We start from the raw sequence: 18,063 nt of genomic DNA, 5'->3' as shown, positions 1-18,063 counted from the left end.
ACCCATGATCATTCAAATCTTGTGATTTGGTGCGCTTTGCAGCTTTTGCATCGTGCGCACGCATATGCGGCAGCGGAAATGGGAAAACCCACTACAGAACAGACAGACGCTCCGGAAAAAAGCGAAGGCTGACATCGATTGCCGAATGGACGCTGTCGTCGAACGAAACCGAAAAGTGTTTTAATTTTTCAAGGAATGCCGGCTACGCCCGAGATACAGTTCGGTTAAATTTGCGATACAAATTATTCTGAAAATTGTCAAAGTCTCGATACAAACGCGCGTGCTCATTGTGTACAATAAATCAGTTCGAAAACCAGATAAGTGATCAAAGAAAGTGAGTGAATTAGTGCCGCAAAATATTCTCGGATTGCCGTGGGATTCCGTTACAGGTACCTAATTCTGATATTTCAACATGTTTATGAAAGATTCAAAAGTTTGACTGTCTCTTTACTGTGATGAAAATGTATTTTTTCTCTAATTACGGCGACATTTTGACATATAAATTTTATTAGGGGTGTGTCGGAGCGCCAAAAGTCTTGAACCCATTTTTAGACGATGACAGAATCGCTGTTTTAGAACCAGTAACCGGCAATTTTCTGTTGCCATGTGAATTTGGTGATATTCCATCAGATTATAATATCTATATTCCGTGACGATTCTGTAATGGCGTTCGAGGCGAGCATTCATATTATTATTGTGCTCGTATCGGAAGTCATCAATTTGTGATACGGTTTTTTGTTCATTTTACTTGTGTGAATGCGCAACTACTTGTTAAAAATACACCGCTTCGTCCGCGCGCTTCTACTAACAAAATACACCAAAGTAGAGATTTACCAACATTCTTCAATACACATGAATCTTGAATAATAGTTTCGATATAATATCTTGACTGCATCTTCAACATAGGTAGGTACACCAATATGATTCTTATTTTGAATGTTCTTTGTTAAATTGACGTTTCTTCCTGTTGATAAGTAGATAAGTACCTAATACGAAGAGTATTTTGTAAACAACGGTCAAAGATAGGTACTTCAGTACTTGCATTCAGTTAGCATCCTCTTCGTGACTATTGGTGTACGTAACTTCTTCATAGATTTTGAACAGATTCTCTCATTTTATTAACAAAACAATTCTCAGAAGTTTAACATTCCTCGTATGGAGACTCGTTTTCAATTAAATACCAACGTACCTACCTATACTATTTTTTAAATTTTGAATGTCGACCGTTGTAAATTTCTTTGTAATTTGACATTAAAAAATAGGCAACACTTGGAAGTTGACTTGGTTCAATCAATGGTGAGTCATATTGATCGTAAAAATTTAAAAAAACTACATTATAATATTATTATACACCACATTGATACCTATTAATATAATTATTTTGTTAGAATATTTCGCAATGCACCGTGCATTGAAAATTAAGCAAGAAGTAAGTACCAACTTTAATCTTGGCCCTTTTCTACATATTTTGACTAGGTATTTTATAATCAATGTCTTCTTGGTCGTTCCATCGTAGCTGACGGACGTGACCACCCTGAAATTCAGTCAACTTCCGACTTACAAATAATACTCTCCACCCCCTCGGTTCTCTGCTTCTCTCAGATGGAGAGTGAAGACTGCCCCTAGGGTCCTTCATTTGATATCGCTCCATGTAATAATAATAATATATGGGTATTGCTTTTCTCGGCCCCGCATTCCCTGGAGGCTATCCAAAACCACCAATAATATAATATAACAGAATAATAAAAAATAGTTAATACAATGTGTCCTTAAAGACATCAGTAGGTAATTAATGTTATGCTTGATACTTCCAGTAGGTAACTATTCCAACAGTAATTTTCTCGATGAGATGAAAATGAAATCATAAATATGGGACGTTCCTCATTTGAATATGGAAGTGCGATTACCTGCACTGGCGGAATTGTTAGTTCACAGTTTTAACAAGTGGACAAGAAGTTATTGTTATACTATATACCTAGTGCATTAGTGTGCAGCCATTATGTAATCGATGCGAAAACATGTTACGAAATGAATTGATTATCTTATGGGGATGGCTGTTACCTACTTTAATCTCTATGAATCTACTTGAAATCGGTGAATTTAATAATACTAATAATCGATAAGGCAACATTATTTAACTTCACACAACCAAGATTGCACTTAGCTAAGTATAGAAATACTGAAACATCTGAGATAAGGTAGGTTATCGGCTTCAGGGAAGACGTACGTAATTGATTATTGCAACCATCTAGATTCTAGGTATACTTATTCGATACTTATTATTTCTTTTTAACAAGTGCACTGTTGCCACGGCCAGACTGTATGAAGCAATCATATTATGCAGCTTCATAAAATACCCCGTTTACACGTGCAAGTTGCAAGATTGCATGTATGAATCAAAAAAGTTCAGAAACTTCTGAATTTTCACATGACAATAATTGACTGTGCGATATTTGCGCCTGCGCAGTAGAACGATAGTGGCGAACCTGCCGCTTAAAAAACGAACTGCATCGCGCATTTTGACTCATTTTGAGGTTAACCTATTTTCATGACCTGTCGAATAGTACCTACCTTACAATGACAATATCGCGTCTTGCTTACTCTTGAAGAATGAGATTGGCGAGACAGTCAGCACTTTTACGTGTAAACAGTTATTATCGCGATAGTTTAAAATACACATTGTTGGTGCAAGTAAATCTATGCACGTGTACAGGCACTATAAAGCTTACAATCCATAATGCATTCCCTGTACGGTACTACATACTTATCCGCTTCTAATTTCATATAAATTAATTCAACGAAAGGCATTCTCAAAGATATTGAAGAAAACCTTATATCTATGGGAAAAAAACTTGTTATCGCTATAGGATTGGTTTGTCGAATATCCGTTTTTGTCGAAATCGACCTTTTAATGCAGAACGATTTTTTGTACCTATCTAAATGGACCAAAACCATCCTTTTCTTTAAATTGCTTTGTAATGAAAACAGCATTCATATTATATACTTATACAGAAATTTGTTTTTCGTCTCCTGAAAATTTGACATTTGGTCTATTCGACAAACCAATCCTACAGCGACGACAAGTCAGTCTCGCAATTTTTCAGGTCCGCACCGAAAAACTAAAAGCCTATGACATTAATAAAATAATCATTATTGTCGTGTATGTCAGTGCTCCGAAACCTTTTCTCACCCACGGCACACTAAAGGTCTTCCCAGAATTCCGCGGTAGCACACCACACGTAAAACAATTTATACACCAAAACATAAACCCAACATACTCTGAAGTAGCGTTTTTAAATGGTGTTCGAGGTAAAATTAATGGTATTGATTGTATTTTTAGCTATTTTTTGTATTTATTAATACATCCACTTGAATTATGGTTAGTTTTCGGGTTAAGAATAATTATTTGTCGAGTATTGACATTATAATAGTAAATTGTATTCTACAATCGCATGTTTTAAAATATTAATACCAGCGTAGTAAAATAGTTCCACAGGCGCAAATTTGTAATTTGTGTTTATCTCACTTATCTGGTTTACCTGTCAAGTCACCCCCCCCCCCCTTGAGCCTGGGTCATCAGGCTAGAGCCCTGTCGGGGCTTGTGGGAGTTGTGGGGGCTATGCACCAAAATTACATTAATTTATGTTTTTTTATTTGATTAATTATTAAATATACAAACAACATAAACACACGACGAAGAACTAAATGTACATATTTCCACGTATTTTTATTATCAATATAATAACTAATGTGATAACTGAGCTTGTTTCAATGAACGTAAAAGTTTTATATATTTTGACTTGATATTTGAAAGAGCAACCAGAAGTTCTCGGTCAAGACCCCCCCCGTTCGCTGCGGACCTTTTAATTATTATTTAATTACCACATTTAAAATAACATGCTAATTATATCTAATGTCCACCTGATGGGCACCGTACCAGTTTCGTTGGACGCAAGACTGCTTATTATTTTTAATTATAACTTGAGTTGAAAAACTTTTCTCACCTAGAGATGTCGTAGAAAATGAGAGCTGAACTGCGATGCCCTTGTCGGAAATCCGAGGATATTCTTTATTAACCGAAATCCAGAAAATAGCCAATGGAACTTCGATTTGGCATCGGTTTTAGCGTCCCGTTGTTTCTCAATTCAATTGATTTCAAATTTATAGGGAAAGCGCTTCTATAGAATTTTCGGCTTTGGTTGCCAAAGGGTTTAGAATCCAGTCGTATTGATTGTATGAAAGTAATGATGAAATTTCTTTTGGAGCAAAGTTAAATGTTCTCGAGACGGATATAGGTATACATAAACATAAGTCAATATATTTTCATTCTGACTTCATGCAGGTGCTCAAATATATTACCAGCCATGTACGCAAATTTGGCTATTAAGTACCTAGTATTGTATATGTTTACAAAATTATTTGTGTTTTTTTAAGCAATGCACCGCGGCACACCTAGCATCGTCTCGCGGCACACCGGTTGCGGAGCACTGGTTTATGTCGTGCATTACTTAGCATAATCTAAATTTAATAATTTAAAATCCATAGGTTGAAGATAATCTTCCGTCGTTTATTTCCTTGGCAACAAAACTTTATGGCAAACTGAAATTAAACCTAATCCTTGATTATCCATGCAACATCAACATCTTTGATTAAATTTGAGGATATTAAAATTTAAAAAAAAATATGGCAAGATGTGTCGACTTTTTTTACATATTTACTTATGAACCTGTAACTAGAGTTGGGTATTTCCCGAGAAAATCTCAATCTCGAGATTCGGGATTTCCAGAAAAGAATTCTCGAGATATCGGGAAATTTAAAAAAAAACCTGTAAAAAATCCTAAAATCAGTGTAAAAACAGATAAATTCAAAAAAAATATGATTTTTTTAAAATTTGGTATGTAAGAATACAAACAAATAGAAGTAGGAAAACAAAAATAATTCAAAACATTACTTATTAAAATAGAATTTCAAAAAACACAGACTCTGCGTCTGACAATCGCGTACGTTTTTGAGACACAAAATTCCCTGACGTTGAAAAATTGCGCTCATTTTGAGTCGAAGTTCGCTTAATTGTGTTAAATGCCCCGATCAGTCTGTGAACGTTTTATGTTTTCCGACTACTTTTTTCATATCGAAAAATCGTTTTTCAATTAATATTTGATAATAAAGAAATCCCGATTCCCAAGAAAAGATTCTCGAGATTCGGGATTGAAAATCTCGAAAATTTCTCGGAAATTCCCGAAACCCAACTCTACTTCCAACTAGGTAGGTACGTAGTACGTACTACTTACCTACTTGCAAAAGTATTTTTATCTAGCGGTTTTTATCTCGTGCAAATCAAGTAAAGCTTGCTTATCTATTTTTGTTATCTTATCACTGCTATGTTATTTTATGATGCACCTGTAAATATGTTATCATATTAAATTTGATCAATTGCTTAAAATACTGATATTATATTTGTATTGGTTATGTAAATGGACGCACTCATGTACCTACTTGGCCTGTTACAGGATTTATTCCATACAATTATATGTTATTTATTGCATATAAGACAGTGGTTTTTAAACATGTTCGATACACTGCGACATAAACATGTTCCGAGCCAATTAAAATTTTCCCACTTTTTCTAAAATCATAAACACTAGGATTAAACCTAAGATGCTTTTTCTCCGTGACTATGCGCAGTATTTGTTCCGTTTTTCAAAATTTCAACAAATCAGTAAACCACTGTGTTAAAAGTAGGACCTACGCCTAAAATAAAAGTCTTCTGTAACATAAGATAAAGGAATGATCGCCGTAGCGACTTCGCATTGTTATATCGCCTAAAATGAATACAGACGGCAACGGAAGCATATAAATCTTATTGTGGATGTATTGTTGTAGATTGTCTGTAATTTATTATTATCAGCGCTCATGAAAGTTGTTCGCGGTGCGCACGTTGAACACTACTGGCGTAAGACATTCTTTCAAATTGGAAGGCGAAATCTCAATGAAAAAGTGCTGGTCTGAGCCCAATAACGAAATGCCATTTCGTGATTTCTCTTTGATTCACATACTTGCTGTTTAATTGTCAGAAAATGCTGGATGAAGGCCTCTCCTAGCGCCTTCCGATCTCCTCGCCTCCTAGTTAGTTTCTGCCACGTATATCCACCGCACTTTATGAGTTTGGCGTCCCTGTGGTCGTTTAGTGTCCCTAGGATAACCGCTGTGTGCCAGCATTTGTCATTATTAAAATAGTAATACACACATTGTTCCTCGTCTTTACAAAAATGTATTTCCTTTTCTGGATACTGTATCTACTCGTTAATTAGGTTTATTCAGTAAAGTAAAGTCAGTACCAATATCCTTTTCCTAAAATGAGTCCAAGGGATTTAGTAGAAACCTGTCTTGAAATCATCGTATTTTTATTCGATGTATTTATTAGTAGGTAGGTAAGTACCTGTTTGAAGTATCTTCCCGCTGCTTGAATATTAGTGAATAATATAATATTTTGCTGATTATTTAAAGTCAACTGTTTTTGACAGTGTATTGACATCGCTTGTAATAATAGTCGGATGCCACTTAAAAGTTAGAATATATTTTTATGGAGCTCTGACACAGAACAATGCACATTCACGCGCTTGTATGGTTTCAATCGCAAACCAATAGTCTACTCACTACTGACTTCTTTTGTTTGTATGCATCCCATGTGTGTATCTGCGGGGTACGAGGGTGTCGCGGACGATTGGATTGGAAGTCGACATGCGTGTCGAATTCGGTGGGTTTCATTCTAGACTCATTGCAATATTATATCTCCCCCTTCCGCTATTCACTTGAAGTTTTTTTTTTACAGTAGGCTACCTGAGCAGTGAAAATTTTGTACTTGTAAAAAAAGGATTGATTTTTACAGTAGCAGACGGGACTGTTCATTTGTTGTACACATTGGTATGACATGATAAGCGGTCATTGAGGTTTCGCTATCGCTAAAATCCTTAAGTTCACGAGCCAAACATGGAAGTAGCTCTACGATTTTTCGAGTAAGGGCGTGTGCAGCGCCAGGGTAAATAATGAAAACCTCTGACTCGTACGTTAGATTCCATGATTTTTAGTGGTTTTGAGTTCTTCTTTTGCCATATCCGCCCCTTAACTGGAGCATATGGACACCACGCGGCGCCTCCAAGAATCCCTGTCGCTCGCCAGTCTTCTTGCTTCGTTCCAGGTCAAACCAGCATCCCGTAGCTCCGCCGTATACACTCTGTAGATTGTATTTAGCGGCCTTCCAGGACGCTGGAATCCGGTCGGCTTGAAGAACAGGCAAGCCAGGTTGAAGTTCTCTTCTGGCATCCGCAGCACGTGGCCGAGCCAGGTCCAACGTCGCCTCTTCACTTTCAGCGTGATGAGAGGCTGCTTGGTGCGTTCTCTTATCTCCTCGTTGCTCCTAAAGTCATACCACCAGTATTCGTCGCAAACATTTGTTTTCGAAGCTCAGTATACGGTTGCTCTGAGCCTTCGTAAGGTGCCATGATTCGCTACCGTAAAGCAGCACCGTCAGAATGCAAGCGTCGAATAGGCGGCATTTGGTTTTGACCGAGTACAATCGTACAATTTTTTTTTTTTTTTGAGTTCATGTCGACGAAATAATTTTAAATCTTGCTTAATTTTAATAACCTTCATGATATATTATTTTACTTTCATCGGCTCATGTGTTTATATCTGCAAAACATGACCTTCGATTTCTTACGCAGTTATGTCTTTTTTTCTCACGTGTGCATTGCTATAGTAAACACACAATGACCTTCGACTTATGCAGTTTGGTAATTTTACAGTATGATGATATAAATAATTAGTTTGACACAATGAAAAAATACAATAATTTGTCATTTCGATCATGGCCACAGAAAGAAATGTAATGTAAGTACTTAGGTACGTTAGTAATCTAGGTTTAATTTGTGTGAAAATTGGGTCCCATAAGTTCTACTACACTAAACTAAGCCTCATTTAAAAAATTAAAAAGGTAAAACAATATGGAGATTCTACACATATTAAATAGTTATACATATTGGATAGGGAGTTAAATTTAATGTGCTTAAATTACTGATACAACTATTTATAGAGTGTGGAGCATTGGGACAGTTCAGAATTTTATAATATGATCTAAGTATGTAGAAATTGGTGCATTTGCATGTTTTACTCATGATTCACCTTGGATAATGATATGATATAAAATAATGTATTATTGTGTTCTAACCAAGTATGAATAATTATAATAATAGTATAATAATTACATTTGTGTGTTAATTTATCGTACCATTTCACACGTAACGAGTTTACCTGGTGTGTACGTTTTGTATTGAATTACGTTGCACGTTAGCAGTTCCTCTCAATAGTTTCTCTGTGAATGGCTTTATAACTTGCTTAAAATTACCGTGCATATAATCAATCAATTCTATGCCTGACGAGTGACGAATGACATCCCACAGTAAATACAGACAGATTCGCCGAATTCCCAGATTATCTGACTATTCAAAACGAGTAAATAGAGCCCTACATAATGGTTCGGTTTGTATTCATAATGATATCAAGGAACATAGGTGTTATAATATTTTCAGTTTTATCTTCAATGCACTGCCAAAAACAGGTCGATACTAATAATCTGGGTTGGTAAGGTTATACCTCAGTTGAGGCACGGTCTAAAAAGATCGTGGCTAGGCGATGCGCGGATTGCGGGTCGCGGGTGCAAATGACGCATGTCAAACGAAATATAATTTGTCATATAAATCCAACATGTGTCCATTTAATGTTCTCTTTATTGTTCTATCAGTAGCAATAATAAAAATAATATATTCATTGACATGTTTTCTTTTTAAAGCAAATGGGTAACGTTTTTAGTCATCTTTAGACGATTTGAGAATTAATACGCCCGTCGCCATCACGAAACAAATTGACGTGTTTCCAGCTCGACGTTCTCTCTCCGAATGGCAGCGAGTCCAAAATTTCGTCGCGCATATAGTTGAAAATTTTTTGCCGTTTCACTGATGTATCACCTTAATAATATGTGCAGGATCTTAAATTAATGTGCTTCGTTCGTGGCAACAAATCAAACAATTCTCATATAATTTTTCTTTTATTCAACGAATATTTCACAAGATTTAAGAATGTACCATTCTAATTATTGAACATACATAATTCTGAAAACACTCATGATAAAATATAGCCAATAGAAAAAATCTTTTTTCGAAAAAAGTAAGACACCCGGCTGGAATCGAACCAACGTCTCTTGGATTTCGGGCCCTTTGCATTACCACTATGCTACGACTGCCATGTCTTATTTCCCCATTTTTTCAATATATCGGAAGAGTGGAATCAATCCGAATGGTCGCCCCACCTCAAATCCCTGCACTATTCTTTTGTCAAAAGGCTTTGGTTTCGGGGTTTTGTTAGCTTAGAATCATCAAATTGTTTCACGAATGGCTCTAGTTGATTGAATTGAGCTACTTTACAAGCTGCTTGTTGGCGAATTTACATTCTGCTTGTAAACTCGCCCAGTGTCATCATCGAACAAGCTAACACGCAGATTGTGAACAATCTACCGAGAAAAGTTGAAAGCCGGTCTACTTTACACGCTACACGCTGGCGTGTGGGTCGATATGCGTCTGCGCAGTAGAGCGATAGTGGCGACCTCCCGGTAAAAAAACGAACTACTCAGTACTTCCTCTCAAAAATATTACAAAAAATGACGGTTTCAACTCGCTAACTTGTTGGCTTCTGAGCGAGTGGAAAGTTTTGTGTGTCATCATCACAATCGCACTAGCTCACTCGCCAACAAGCAGCTTGTAAAGTAGCTCAATGTCATCGACGCATAACCGTTAGATACTGAAACGATTTGATGATTCCAGGCCCAGTAAGGAGTTGGGAGCTTAGACTATAGATACATCTAGACGCCACCCGTTGCATTGCTAAATGAAGCCGCGTGCCTTGCGTTTGGTTTGTGAGCGAGCGAACGCATTCGTCTATAAATGTTCGAGACCATAGACCATTTCGCTAGTGCTCGCCCAAAGTGCTCGCACTAGACGCTCAGAATTAAATTATAATTTTCTATTTTTTTTACGTTATATAGTATTTTTAAGCGGTCAAAATGCAACCATTAGATAAAGATATCCATAATTTAAGTTATTTTAAAGAAACACTAGGTCACTGATATCAAAATGTAATAAAATACAAATAAATTATCACGAACATGTATCAACTTACTTATGAAACGTAATACCATCTGCTTGCTTATCAGTACGGCTACCACATTTTAAGACAACACACAGAACCATCTTTTCTACTTAATTAACCAAAAATATTTACCACTGACTTCATGTTTGACACAAAAAATATCAATTTTAGCAACACGAGCTCGCAAGTTATCGACGCTATGTGAAGCGTTTCGCCCCGATTTGATGGCGATACTTTTGGAAACTGGCTTGTAGCTAGTAGACCTTTTACCTTACTCTAGCGCGTGTCGCAGAGATTGTAAGGGTGCCGAATACTTTCTCACTCGCACTCATGCATCGTTTTTGTTCAGGCCTTGGTTGGGAGAGTTCATGATTGTCATTTTTTGTCACACTCCTTGCTAATAATTAGTCGACCGATCCGTAGGATTAGTATCTGCACATCACTTCAAAGCAAAACAGTGTTATTTCCGTGTCTTGCTGTGTGCGTCGTCAATCAGTATCCCGAACGTCGGGTCGTCTCTCATCCGTCGGTTCGCAATGACGACAATTCGCAGCATTCGCAACAATACAATACAAACGATTCAAGTTTATCTTTTATTGTGCGATGATGTCATGATGTCATTCGGCTTCTGTCTCCGATTCAATTCGTATTCATGCTCGGTTGCGGCGGTGTTGCCAACTGTCACCGAAAATAATTGTGTCACATCGGCGTGGAAAATGGGATAACAATTGGCAGAAAACCAAGTTAGTTTATTTCCAAAATATAGAGATGACCAAAAAGCTAGTAGGTAAGTAGGTCGAGATTTATCAAAAATGCCTCTACTTTTAGACGTCACCTCAGTATAGTTTTTTGCTCGAAGTGCGTTCATCACCGTTATGCCGTTTATCGTCCATTAAATTTGTTTAGGTACCATTCATATTATACTATTATAAGCTACAGAAATGTCAACATTTTCATTGTGTCTCTTGTATCAAAACTGATGTTGGTATGTCACTTATTTCACTGAGTTACATTTTTATTATATTATCTCGTTTACTGATCCTGATCACTGTCAGAGACGAGTTAATTCCAGCGTTCTTTTAAACGTCATAACTTCTGAATAAACTGTTTGTGTATATTTTCTAAACAATATTTATCATTTTAGTGTGAAAATATTCACGATAAACATGTTGATTTGGTAAGTTTTCACAAATATTTATCATTCTGTTCCTATTTCACATTTTAAGGGATTTATTTTTATTCTAAAAATAACTGGCCTACAAGACGTGTCTACCTAGTAAAAATTGGATCCTTTTCGTATAATCATTAGAACTGATCACATAGGAATTCGTATAACGGAGGTTCTACCGCAGCTGCAAACCAGACGCGTATTTAAAATTTGATTTGAAAGACACTGGATTGGCAACACTAGCCGCCGCGGACAGTGCCGCTCGGGTATCGCGATGTGTGTCGGCGCAGGCGACATTCGGCGTAATTGGTTCGGTTCACTGCAATGAATGACCGCGCATCCTCCCGCCGTGTCGGTCGCGTAACCATGGAAATCATATTATAAAATACAAGGATGGCAACTTATTGTTAGGGCACAGCTACCATTCTTCGGCCAACACGAGTTGTCTGCTGGCCGAATTTGGGACTAAAGTCACCACATAATATGCAACGAAATTCATTTGTATGAGCATTGTGATTAAGAATACCGTCTGTGTTACCTATCATTACGCTGCGTGCACACGTCAACCACCTGTCGGTGCGACATGACGAGGTACAGACGGTTTGGTCGTGGGGATTTTATACTTTGAAATATAGGAACACGCAATATTGCATCTGTGACGAGTGGTTAGAGTATGCGCTCGTCCCTGGTTTTCCCCCCAATATAATATAATACAATTTCGCGTAAATAAGTATCTGAAAAACAACATTGCTCAGTGACACAGCTGTGAACTTGACTCAATGACGACTTGCAATGGTCGATCTATAGATGTGATCTTTATACACATAATATATATATCTACTTTGCAATAATATGAAGAAATTCATGTAGTAAGCCATTTGATTAAGTGGTTAATATGAGTTGAATTTAGGATGTGTGGGCGTGGTTAGCCTTTAACAGAGCACACTGCAAGAAGCCCCGCGATGCGCGCACGGCGCAGGGGGCCTCCATGGTACTTGATTTGCTTCACACATGCATTGTGCTTTGTCGCTTACGATTAACACGTGTTCATAGATGCAGTAATTAATAAGGTCGCGTGAATCCAAGCCAATTCCAAGACTCAAGAAAGCTGAACCCACCGTGCTACATCGTTTTTTCTAGAGACACCATTCTGTGACCGTGCCAATGGTATGTTAAAAATTACCCCGTTTTCCAGCGATCTATGTTTTGGGACTTGCACGTGATATTAAATTATCAATGCTTTTCAATAATTTGTTACACTAATGTACCTACTTCAAAAGTACATGTGTCCATGATTGTGCCATTGTGTTCTTTTTCAAGATGTATTTTCGCCGTATCTCATTCGTAACTTACTATAAATAATACTAATTATGTTGAGTGTATGTTGTCAATGATGGCTTTACAATGTCATATTACCTGTCACATCAGATCACCCATCATAATATGAATAACTTGTATTTTTTGCCCCTGTGGACAGATCACGTTGTTAGATGCATACAATGAATTTAATTTAGAAAGTTTTAATGTGTTTATTCTTTTTGACCCTACAAAAGGCCACGAGGCTCAATGAATTTGATCAATATGTAGTTTGACTGAATACATGCCTGTCAAATGCACCTTCGACGACAACTACACCCCATACATTCGGTTCAACCTCGACTTGCCCAATTAGTTGGGTTAATGTTATGTATACTGTTTGAATTAAAAATGCCTACAGGTAGTTTCTTTTGACAATTAGATAGTGGAACCTGTCTTGTATTCATATGTATCCACGGTGCCTATAACCTGCACGATGCCTATATTATCGTGAGGTATGAGAGGGGTTTTGATAACGGAGCTTCAATTGATGTTCGTAAACGGGAAGCCGCTATTCAATTCGCCAATTCAGCGTTTACAAACCGGCCGGTGGATATCTATTGAATCTATTGACTGGGTATCGTATACCATCAATGTAGTTTTGACTGTGCGTGACGTGACGCTCATTGTGTCTATGTATTATAATATGAAACAATATGGTTATGCACCGAAATTTCTGAGGATTCACCAAGCCAAATAATACAAGGTAAATTACACAAACATCAATGTTTCATTTCGCTTACTAATGTCTGGGTATAGGAGCTTGTATGATTTTTGCGAAGTCACCAACAAAATGCAGTTGTATGTACACCATATCTTCTGTCACTATCTGAAATGTAAACTACAATTTCGCCTCTGCACCAGGTCAAGTTTTGACAGATATTTCACCATGGCCTACAAATTATGTATCTATAGAATCTTTCATAGCCACAAAACTTTGTCTGATACACCTACCTCATCATGATGTTGCAGTTCGAGACAGGAAGCCACCCCTGTATTTACTGGTGTAGTGGTCAGAAATCCAATAGCCAATTGCCATTGGGGAGGCATCCCACTTCCTCTGTCAGGTCTTCGACGCTACATTTAACGTGATTTGATGTATTGTCTACTTCCTCGGTGATAAAGGGTGGTATAGGATATATCCATAGGGTATACACAAACAATTAACAAAAAATCATTATTAATGCAAAAATTGTGGCTTAGGGAAATTCTAGGCCTCGTGAAAAGATTCATTTATTCAACAATAAAATATTACGCAAAAATTGGACTAAACATTTTACCTTTAACACGAAGGCGTGTAATTATTTCGATGATGCCTCGTATCGTGTTCAGCTGTATCACGGCGAAAGAATGTACCCGAGTGCGTATAGTCAACAAAATAACAGCAGCCATGAAATGTCAATAGTCGATAGAGGCAACTCTTCGACTAGTCCTTTCTATCCAGCTCATCACGTAATCATTTCACACCAAACCACAGAGTGTATCGCTCATACCGTGACCTCCATATTATGCCTCAAACATTATTCTCAGGACTCTCCTCGAAAATAAATTATTATTTGCTAGATATCTACATAATGAAATTCTTAAAACTGTATTATACCAATATTTCAAATTGTAACAATGCATTGGATAGGTACTTTGATAGCAAGATTAAAACAGAAGGCTATCATTTGACGCATCTATTTATAGGATCTGCTCAATTGTTTGCTCATTTTATTGCTACCATCTGAACTGCGACTATGTAAACACACTAATGATTAGTAACTGCACAATTGTCTTTTATTCTGCAGATGGTTCAATTCGATCCATATTGTGCTATGTTGTAATTATAAAATCTTCTTCTTTTGTGGTGTTCTTGCGAGAGATGCGCCCAGACTCTTCCCAAGTCCTGCGTACCCCCGGATGGCAGGTTCTCGTCTGGTACCATCGAGAAAGTTGTGTAGTCACGTCTCTCGTTCCACCATTCTTTCCATCGCAGTTGGCACCGAAATCTTTGGATGAAGTTGACTTAAGGAAGTTTTTCTAAGATTTCAGGAGTGATTACGCCGATGGATGTGTTTCATCACACATTTGGACTCACCGATACATCGCCGGCTACATTTGTACGGACATTTGGTGGTGCGATTCCAGCCAGGATGTGCACTTTGCGACATGAGTCAGTTTCAAGTATCCCGTTAGTATGCGCAAGCATCGATCATTCAGGGATGTATCCACATCCACCTTTATCACATGGCGTGAACGGTTCCATACGTGACATGCGTATTCACTGTGTAATTAATATAAATAACGCAATATTACTTCCAAGCGATGGCATAAAAACACATTTTCACACCCTATGTTTTCGAAGTGCCTATCTAGTTATAATCGGTGTTATATTTACACTGCACTGACGTGCCATATCTTACGTGGATTAAAATAAGAGCCTCTCTAGCATCTATGGCTATGCTTGTAAGTTCTTTTGGGATTCATTATGCCATAACATAACATAACACCAGAACTAACTAAGCATGCTAGTAATAGATGGTAGGTATGATATTATTTTAATGGAGTATTAATTACATAGTTCTGAATCCGTTTAAATATCCCTGTTAAGTGTGATGTCACTGATGGTGATGTTGATGTATTTTAAAAATGTATTTACGTAGTACATCTTATTATAGTTACGCTATATAATTATTATTCAACTATGTTAACGTATTCTTTAATAATAGATCCATGGTTTTTAGAATTGAATTCAGTAAGATCCTGATTACAAAATAATTATGTGTAGGTACTTTTCATCAGCATTCCATCTAATTTTCTCAAGACTGACTATAGTCTGGCCGAGGCACTGAAGAGCGAGTTATGGTGGTAGTGCTAGTTATTGATTATCTTGAAATGCAATGTGCAATGCAACTTGATCGCAAAAAAAGAAGATGTTCTAATGTAGGTATGTACCTATACCAGTTTATAACAATCATCATTTTCTACCAACAGTTTACCATGTTGCATTCAAAGAATAACCAACAACTAACACGTCTGTTGAAATTTGCTGCTTCGTTATGATATAGTCAGCCTTGAATATTCCATATCTAATATCTTTATGAATAAAAGATACTTAGCCCGATTCATTAATTTACTAAATTGTATCTTGGAATTTAACGACACTTCTCCACAAATTAGGAATAATAAAACTCTTGATCATTTATTATTTTATCAGTAAGTACGTAGATTGCAATGAAATATTTTTCTTGGATAAAACAAAGTTTTTTTTATAAACTTGGTCGTATCAAATTATAAAATTACAAGAGATAATATTCACGAGCGTAATGAGCAGTTCTTCGAAAGCCACCCGTTTTCAGTCATCTCACTAAGCAGCGTAGACTGTTCATAGTTGCCCCGGTAACCTTTCTATAAATAAGCGATATTATGATATCGCATTATGTCCGATTAATAAGCATTCCTCCAGCTCGGATAAAGGGAACAAGAGATATTCGTTTGGAATTCGACGGCTAGTTCTAAAAATATAATATGTAGATATGTACGAAAACCCTCAACATGGCATTGGACGCCAACCATCTGATTTGAAACAGCTGTTATCGAGAGTAGCATTCGAGTAAAATTACTCAGATCTCTTGACATAACAATATTATTATAGTTATTGTAAAAACCGATGCCTACTGTGACACTGACTAAGATTGTCTTTTGGGATTGATTGACAGATTTGTAATCTTTGTCCGGTGCAACTTTTCGGCCACCTCTGAGTCGTGAGTCAAAATGCGGACTGTTCGACCACCTGGCCACAACTTCCAAGTGCGCGTTGAATTTGAATAGCATGTTTTTTATAAATGATCAACATCGGTGGTCACCACGACGCGCCGGGTAACTGGAGTTTCGAAACACCGTAGCGTGTGCGGACGGCTCTTGCAAACACGTCGAGACATGCGATACGTAATGTGCCGGTGTAGAGTTCTCGTATATATCTCTACAGCTGTCAAGTTTTGGTCTATGGGCATATACCATAGATATCAACGCAACGGAAATCAAACAGTTGTCTTCCGGCCTGCCTACAATGTAGTCGATACGCCCCGCTCGTCCGCGTATCCTTCTAAATTCAAAATTCAATCTTCCTAAATCAACCGATATAGATTGATGTGACAGTCACTCTCTGCCGTATTTATACTAAATTTATCTCCACAATATAAAACTATGAAAATACCATATCTGTGTTATTTTCATCACGTCCCGAAACACTTCATGTCACGCACACATCCGCAACCTTTAGAACAGATATTCATAACATCGGGGACTACCAAGCATCTTCCTATTACCCCCGATACGGGTTATCACAGGTGCTTTTAAACGATCAGTTTTCCTGTCTGATCAGTCTCCGTTTCAGTGGAGTTGACAGTTTCTCTGACGTGTAAATGCAAAACTGAAGCGGCCGACTGAAACCGAAACGGAGACGAGATATGATGGATTTTACGTCAGTTATCGTATCTGTTTTTAGAGTTGCCAGTTAAATTGACGTCAGTGTTGCCATATTTTTCTACGCTGATTATAGTTTAAAGGCGTAAAAATTATAGTATTTCTGAAAAATATATAGTACAGGAACATTTTCCGTCTTGAATTCTTTAAAATTAGAGTATTATACATTTTTCGCGAAATCAAAATTATAGTATTGTACTATAATTATAGTACGGTTGGCATCACTGATTGACGTATAAATTACTATGTTGCCGTATTTTTCATACTACTTTTCTAATTTCGATTGGAATAGTATGTCTTCAAATGTAGATACTTCCTGTGTTATTATATAATATAATATGCTTAGAAGGTTATTGGATAAAAAATACCTAAATATACATCGCCGTTTCAAAACATGTAGTTACGCTGTCTTTTCGAAAAACAAAACAACAAAAAAACTATGTCAATGAAAGGACATCTTACAGTTCAGATCTGGAATCAAATGTTGTTAATCACTGCACCAAAGCACGCGTATGTGTTGGCCGACATCCAACGGGAAACATTTCTCCAGCGTAATATTACTCCAGCGAGTGTGTTTACTTCGTTTTCCTTATAGCTTTTCCTTGACTGGGTGGATCCTTCGATTGGATACGTTTATATAACTGAATTTAACCAATCCCCGCTCTGTGCCCTTACCTACTCGTAAAAAATAAACACTTTCCGTTGGCATGCTTATTATTCTTCTTTATATCCATATTCACTGTCTAAGTTAATTAAAATACATAGTTAGTAGGTATATTGTGTCAGGATGTTTTTAAATCGAATTTGAAAGATCCGAATAAATTGAAAGCCTAAGGAGAGAAACATTTATTATATTGTGAATGACCCAATAT

General features: G+C 37.1%; 1 protein-coding gene across 12 annotated transcripts in view; it reads left to right on the top strand.

Moving 5' to 3' along the window:
• Positions 1-104: 104 nt before the first annotated feature.
• Positions 105-18,063, top strand: part of hts (adducin 1-like protein hts) — a 110,033-nt gene continuing 92,074 nt past the window's right edge. For all 12 annotated transcript variants that reach the window (XM_085954231.1, XM_085954226.1, XM_085954222.1 and 9 more), the window contains exon 1: positions 105-389. The gene's annotated coding sequence lies outside the window, so the exon portion shown is untranslated. The remainder of the gene's footprint in view (positions 390-18,063) is intronic.

Source organism: Rhyacophila brunnea, unplaced genomic scaffold (assembly GCF_057557595.1).
Source record: "Rhyacophila brunnea isolate RB1 unplaced genomic scaffold, BYU_Rbru_1.0 scaffold_4, whole genome shotgun sequence".
NCBI classification, from domain to species: domain Eukaryota; kingdom Metazoa; phylum Arthropoda; class Insecta; order Trichoptera; family Rhyacophilidae; genus Rhyacophila; species Rhyacophila brunnea.
Note: the sequence above shows the minus strand (reverse complement) of the source record. Positions and strands in the feature narration are given on the sequence as shown.